This window comes from Vitis riparia, chromosome 19 (assembly GCF_004353265.1).
Source record: "Vitis riparia cultivar Riparia Gloire de Montpellier isolate 1030 chromosome 19, EGFV_Vit.rip_1.0, whole genome shotgun sequence".
Classification (NCBI taxonomy): Eukaryota; Viridiplantae; Streptophyta; class Magnoliopsida; order Vitales; family Vitaceae; genus Vitis; species Vitis riparia.
In genome coordinates, this window is record NC_048449.1 from 7,339,925 (window position 1) to 7,347,453 (window position 7,529).

The 7,529-nt window shown below is 45.9% G+C and overlaps 2 pseudogenes; one reads left to right on the plus strand and one right to left on the minus strand.

The window, feature by feature from the left end:
* Window positions 1-1,878: 1,878 nt before the first annotated feature.
* Window positions 1,879-3,588, minus strand: LOC117908124 (annotated as a pseudogene).
* A 1,303-nt stretch (window positions 3,589-4,891) lies between these two features.
* LOC117908125 lies at window positions 4,892-5,650 on the plus strand (annotated as a pseudogene).
* The last annotated feature ends 1,879 nt before the right edge of the window (window positions 5,651-7,529 follow it).

The window sequence follows — 7,529 nt, forward strand, 5'->3', positions numbered from 1 at the left end:
ACTCTTTAAAAATTAGAAAAGGATTTTGGGAAACGAAACTTTGAAAAGGAAGATTTTGGCAATTAAATTTGAAGGTTACAAGGGTGAGGATTGAAGCTTGATATTGAGAATGAAGAGGTTGTACGAATAAACAAATATATATGCATGAGTGACACTCTCCACTGCATGCATGCATGAAAGTAAGTGGAGCCAGTGGGCCTTGGAAGTGGGCTTAGGATGGAATGGCGTTGATAGGAACCCAAAACGGAACTGATTGGAATGCTCTTTATGATCCCTGAGCATGCATGTAGAGCTAAATTATTGGGCCAATGTGGACTTGGGCTGATATGGCATGCTCGGATTAGCTAATGAACGATTTCCCGAGGATCCATGTAGTCCAGACTGTGGCCCAGACCCGGACTCGGACCCGGACCCAGCCATTCCCCCTTGCATATAATGAGAAGCTGACCCAAGCATCGCCATAATATCTCCTTGACCCATGCATTTTCTTGGAATAAATCTCTTCTCTGAAGCTCTGACCCAAGCCCTCAATTCATTCAAAAACACCAATTCCTTAAGCAAAAGCCGAACTCTCTCACTCTGACTTTTGTTGTTCTTTGTTATTCCGAACCCAACAACAAGTATTCTGAACGCTCAAATCAATACCATTCACCGCCGCCACCCCAAAGAACACCACTTGCACCACCACACCAGGAGCAGTAGCATAGACACAAAAAAAAAACCTCCCTCCGAGAACAAAAGGCATGCGAGGTGGTTTGATGAGTGTATGCATGAGAAGGAGGGCTAAGCGGGGTGGTTGGGTAATGAGTGTGAGGATGAGTGTGAGGAAACGGGCAGTGGGTGTTGAGAGTGTAGAGAGAGAAAAGGTGGTGGGTGAAGGAATTCATGCACACGGAAATGATGAAGACGAGTTGGTGAGTGAGGTGGGGGATGGGTTGGAAGGAAGTGCATGTGGCGTAGGCATGATGCAAGTGAAGGTTTGAGAGAATGAGGAGTAGCATATGGGTACGACTGGGCTAACCACTTCTATGCATGATGATATGGAATTTATGAGAAAATTTGAGGAGAGTGATAAAGGAGCTGTGTGCATGAATTACATGTGCGTGAGAGGGTGGCCACGCAAGGGTAGAGGAAATGGGTCCAATGATGGGTGATTGGGGTGGCCGGGTACACAAGATTTCATGCATGGCATGAAGAATATAATGCGGCCATGCATGGCCATGCATAGGTGAGGATAATGGACTTGAGGGGCACTTGAAAGAGAGTGGGTGAGTAGAGTGGTGTAGAGAGAGAAAGGCGGTGACACGCATGGGGGAGAATGTGCACCGAATAGTGAGAGGGAATGGGTTTGGTGTCGTTCAAGAAGAAGTGGAGGTGTGCATGAGAGCAATGGATGGGTATGAGAGCAATGGAAACACATGAGAGATAGGTTGATGGGCATGGTGGATGGCAATGGGGAAACGGGCAGTGGGTTTCACGCGCACGAGGGGTGAGAAAAGGTGGTGGCAGGTTCATGGGGCTTGTTGGATATAGGATATGTGCAGGGATGGGTGAATTTGGAGCTTCAAGGGAGGCTTCGGATGGGTTTTGGGCTGCCATGCATGCGTAGAGTTTCATGGATATCTAGCCAAGGCGCGCTGCTGGAGGAATCTGCGCATGAATTAAGGCATTCATCTCACTGTGATGTTCATGATGCACCACGTTCATTCTTGCGTAAGTGAACCAAACACACCTGTTGGAAGTTCTCTAAGCCATCCCTCCGTCATCCTTGCTTAAACGAAAACATCAATTCCGCAAGGCGGAACTCCTTTGTTTGACTGGTTCTGGGCATGCTCTTGGCTATGGGCACGATTTAATCACCTCCTATAAGAACTGCATCTACGTGAAAGACCACATCACAGACTTCTCGTGTTCTTCCTCAGCCAATACGCCCGCCTTTGTCAACCACCGTGACTCAGCAGCAACAGAATTCTTAATTTCATCAAAATGCTGAGCTCCTTTACACATATCAACCACCATGTTAGGGTCTGTGGTCCCAGTTCCAGAACACCAGATTTTCTTTGCAAGATTTTTTTGCCACAAATGAACTCCTCAGACAAGATCTCGGGTCGAGCTTTGAGTACCCACCTTGGATCAAGACAACTAGCATCAATAGTCCCTGTAATACCTTATTCCGAAGGTTGGGCTCTCACATAGAGACGGTCATGCTTGTTAGAGGTCCTACTCATCATGGCTCTGCAGGGCTTCTCAAAAACAGTCTCATGGGAAGACGCAACAAGGTCAGACCTAACCATTTCAGCGTTACCCCTGAATTTATCCCACAGACCCTTCAAACAAATCTCCAGGTGGAGTTCACCAGCGCCATCAATGATGCTTCCCAAGGTTTTCCAATAGCACAAAACACCATAGGGTCTGATTTAGCCAAACACTTCGAACCTTCAACTAGCTGAGGAAGACCAGATACAACTTTGCACTGAATGACAATATGAACACCAGGTGAGACGGAGAACTTCATTGCTCTGATGGGACGGACATCAGATCCCTTCACCACTCTTAAGTTGAAGATAATCCTGAAGGGTCAGTGCTTCGGCAAAATAGGTCCGAAGAGGCAAGAGAGCTTAGTAATGACACACGAGGAAAACAAGTGAAGGGTTTGGCGATGAGTTTAAAGGGCACACAAGATGGGAAGATGAGGTTTAGACATGAATCAGGTGGGTAAGGGTAGCAAAACAGTTCAAACGAGACAACAACAACAATCAACATCTCCACATATAGCCAAAATGAAGCAACAAAAACTTCTCCAGGTTAAAACCAATATTATGACAGAAATTTCCGTCGTCTTGTTTAGGCTTCCAGAGCCATTTCTGTCATCTCGTTTAGGCTTCCAGAGCCATTTCGGTCATCTTGTTTAGGCTTCCAGAGCCGTTACTATCATCTTGTTTAGGCTTCCAGAGCCATTTTCGTCATCTCGTTTAGGCTTCCAGAGCCATTTCTGTCGTCTTGTTTAGGCTTCCAGAGCCATTTCTGTCGTCTTGTTTAGGCTTCCAGAGCCGTTATTGTTGTCTTGTTTAGGCTTCCAGAGCTGTTACTTTCTAGTTTAGCTTTTAGAGTTAGCTTTTTGATTTGGCTTCCAGAGCTATTATTTTCTCGGTTTTGGCGTTCAAAGCCTTCATCACTATTCAGTTTGGCGTTTAGAGCCGTTACCACTTCTCAATTTGGCGCTCAGAGCCATCATCGTTCTCAGTTTTGGCGTTCAGAGCCATCATCGCTTCTCAGTTTTGGCGTTCAGAGCCATCACTATTTTCAGTTTGGCGTTCAGAGCCTTCATCACTTCTCAGTTTGGCGTTCAGAGCCGTTATCACTATTTTCAGTTTGGCGTCTAGAGCCATTGTACATGTCCCTTCAGGCACCTTGAGTCATCACCTTTTCGTGTTTTGACGTTTAGAGTCATTCCTTCTCATCTGTATCATTCAGAGTCACAGGCCCCGACATTCATATCCACTAGCATTGCGCATGTTGCCTTCATGGATTTGCGTTTATCCTCGTTTTCCTCACCTTGTCGCCTCGTGCTTGTCGCCTATTCGTCATTGTCCTTTCATATCTCCCTTCTCGCTACTTATGACGTCCTTGGAGTTCATGATACGTATTTCTGTCATGTTATTGAGCACCCTACATTTGCCATTTTCATATAGTTCACTTAGGATAGTCTCCTTCTGGCACATTCTTTCCCGTACTTCTAGAGTGGTTCGACCATTACTCATCCTTGATATGGTCTTTCGAGTCACTTTTGGAGACGTCTTAAAGGAAGCCTGGGTCCTCAGTGTGGCTTCAGAGACATTTTGAGACATCGTTTTCTCTCAGGTTTAGAGCCTTTGTGTTTGTTTGTTGGTCTGAGCCAGTTTGTGTTTCACTAGTACTCATATGGGGGTCTCCTTAGTTCTTCGCTAGAGTTCGCTTCATTACACTCAGTATTCACACTTGCTTTTCACTCCAGTGTTCATGTTCTTTACACTCGTGAACTCTACCGAAGAGGGGCATATTTGTAGACCCCCATTCAGGGGATCTTAGTTTTTAATATGGCATTAGAAGAGCCAGGCAACACCCTAGGCAAGTGGGGGGACCCCTTCCCGACACATGAGAGGAGCTGCATGGACCAGCATGGAGATGGCAAGGGGCCATGCTGGTGGTAGTCAAAGACGCCATGCTGGCTGATGGAGGGAATAGTGGAGCTGGTAGTGGCTTCTTGAGGAAGATAGAAACAGGAGAGAAGGGGCATATAAAAAAAGAAGAAGCCATTGACAGAGGCGAGAACTGGAGGGTTCCATTGATCTTGGAGGAGTTTCTTTTCTCGGAGAGGAGGCTGAACAGAGGTGGAGGTTTTGTGAGATCCAAATATTTTTGCTTGAAGGAGCATCCAGGTAAGCTCACCACGTATCCTTTGCTTTATTTTTACCACTACTGTTTTCTCTTTCTCCTGGAGTTGTTCGGGTTCCGCTTTTATGCTTGTTTAGGAATAACAGGAGTTATATCTAAGTAGCATCAATTTCTGGTTTCTTCATATGCTTGCTGATCGCTTCATTCATTATACCTCATAATATTGGTTTTAACCTGGAGAAGTTTTTGTTGCTTCATTTTGGCTATATGTGGAGATGTTGATTGTTGTTGTTGTCTCGTTTGAACTGTTTTGCTACCCTTACCCACCTGATTCATGTCTAAACCTCATCTTCCCATCTTGTGTGCCCTTTAAACTCATCGCCAAACCCTTCACTTGTTTTCCTCGTGTGTCATTACTAAGCTCTCTTGCCTCTTCGGACCTATTTTGCCGAAGCACTGACCCTTCAGGATTATCTTCAACTTAAGAGTGGTGAAGGGATCTGATGTCCGTCCCATCAGAGCAATGAAGTTCTCCGTCTCACCTGGTGTTCATATTGTCATTCAGTGCAAAGTTGCATCTGGCCTTCCTCAGCTAGTTGAAGGTTCGAAGTGTTTGGCTAAATCAGACCCTATGGTGTTTTGTGCTATTGGAAAACCTTGGGAAGCATCATTGATGGCGCTGGTGAACTCCACCTGGAGATTTGTTTGAAGGGTCTGTGGGATAAATTCAGGGGTAACGCTGAAATGGTTAGGTCTGACCTTGTTGCGTCTTCCCGTGAGACTGTTTTTGAGAAGCCCTGCAGAGCCATGATGAGTAGGACCTCTAACAAGCATGACCGTCTCTATGTGAGAGCCCAACCTTCGGAATAAGGTATTACAGGGACTATTGATGCTAGTTGTCTTGATCCAAGGTGGGTACTCAAAGCTCGACCCGAGATCTTGTCTGAGGAATTCATTTGTGGCAAAAAAATCTTGCAAAGAAAATCTGGTGTTCTGGAACTGGGACCACAGACCCTAACATGGTGGTTGATATGTGTAAAGGAGCTCAGCATTTTGATGAAATTAAGAATTCTGTTGCTGCTGAGTCACGGTGGTTGACAAAGGCGGGCGTATTGGCTGAGGAAGAACACGAGAAGTCTGTGATGTGGTCTTTCACATAGATGCAGTTCTTATAGGAGGTGATTAAATCGTGCCCATAGCCAAGAGCATGCCCAGAACCAGTCAAACAAAGGAGTTCCGCCTTGCGGAATTGATGTTTTCGTTTAAGCAAGGATGACGGAGGGATGGCTTAGAGAACTTCCAACAGGTGTGTTTGGTTCACTTACGCAAGAATGAACGTGGTGCATCATGAACATCACAGTGAGATGAATGCCTTAATTCATGCGCAGATTCCTCCAGCAGCGCGCCTTGGCTAGATATCCATGAAACTCTACGCATGCATGGCAGCCCAAAACCCATCCGAAGCCTCCCTTGAAGCTCCAAATTCACCCATCCCTGCACATATCCTATATCCAACAAGCCCCATGAACCTGCCACCACCTTTTCTCACCCCTCGTGCGCGTGAAACCCACTGCCCGTTTCCCCATTGCCATCCACCATGCCCATCAACCTATCTCTCATGTGTTTCCATTGCTCTCATACCCATCCATTGCTCTCATGCACACCTCCACTTCTTCTTGAACGACACCAAACCCATTCCCTCTCACTATTCGGTGCACATTCTCCCCCATGCGTGTCACCGCCTTTCTCTCTCTACACCACTCTCCTCACCCACTCTCTTTCAAGTGCCCCTCAAGTCCATTATCCTCACCTATGCATGGCCATGCATGGCCGCATTATATTCTTCATGCCATGCATGAAATCTTGTGTACCCGGCCACCCCAATCACCCATCATTGGACCCATTTCCTCTACCCTTGCGTGGCCACCCTCTCACGCACATGTAATTCATGCACACAGCTCCTTTATCACTCTCCTCAAATTTTCTCATAAATTCCATATCATCATGCATAGAAGTGGTCAGCCCAGTCGTACCCATATGCTACTCCTCATTCTCTCAAACCTTCACTTGCATCATGCCTACGCCACATGCACTTCCTTCCAACCCATCCCCCACCTCACTCACCAACTCGTCTTCATCATTTCCGTGTGCATGAATTCCTTCACCCACCACCTTTTCTCTCTCTACACTCTCAACACCCACTGCCCGTTTCCTCACACTCATCCTCACACTCATTACCCAACCACCCCGCTTAGCCCTCCTTCTCATGCATACACTCATCAAACCACCTCGCATGCCTTTTGTTCTCAGAGGGAGGTTTCTTTTTTTGTGTCTATGCTACTGCTCCTGGTGTGGTGGTGCAAGTGGTGTTCTTTGGGGTGGCGGCGGTGAATGGTATTGATTTGAGCGTTCAGAATACTTGTTGTTGGGTTCGGAATAACAAAGAACAACAAAAGTCAGAGTGAGAGAGTTCGGCTTTTGCTTAAGGAATTGGTGTTTTTGAATGAATTGAGGGCTTGGGTCAGAGCTTCAGAGAAGAGATTTATTCCAAGAAAATGCATGGGTCAAGGAGATATTATGGCGATGCTTGGGTCAGCTTCTCATTATATGCAAGGGGGAATGGCTGGGTCCGGGTTCGAGTCCGGGTCTGGGCTACAGTCTGGACTACATGGATCCTCGGGAAATCGTTCATTAGCTAATCCGAGCATGCCATATCAGCCCAAGTCCACATTGACCCAATAATTTAGCTCTACATGCATGCTCAGGGATCATAAAGAGCATTCCAATCAGTTCCGTTTTGGGTTCCTATCAGCGCCATTCCATCCTAAGCCCACTTCCAAGGCCCACTGGCTCCACTTACTTTCATGCATGCATGCAGTGGAGAGTGTCACTCATGCATATATATTTGTTTATTCGTACAACCTCTTCATTCTCAATATCAAGCTTCAATCCTCACCCTTCTAACCTTCAAATTTAATTGTCAAAATCTTCCTTTTCAAAGTTTCGTTTCCCAAAATCCTTTTCTAATTTTTAAAGAGTTTCTATTTTAGAATGTTCTTTTTTTAGCTCCCCATTTCCAGGGTCAATTTTCAAGATTCAAGATTTTAATCTAATTTCCGGAACTCAAATATCTTCCTAAATTAATTTTCAATCTC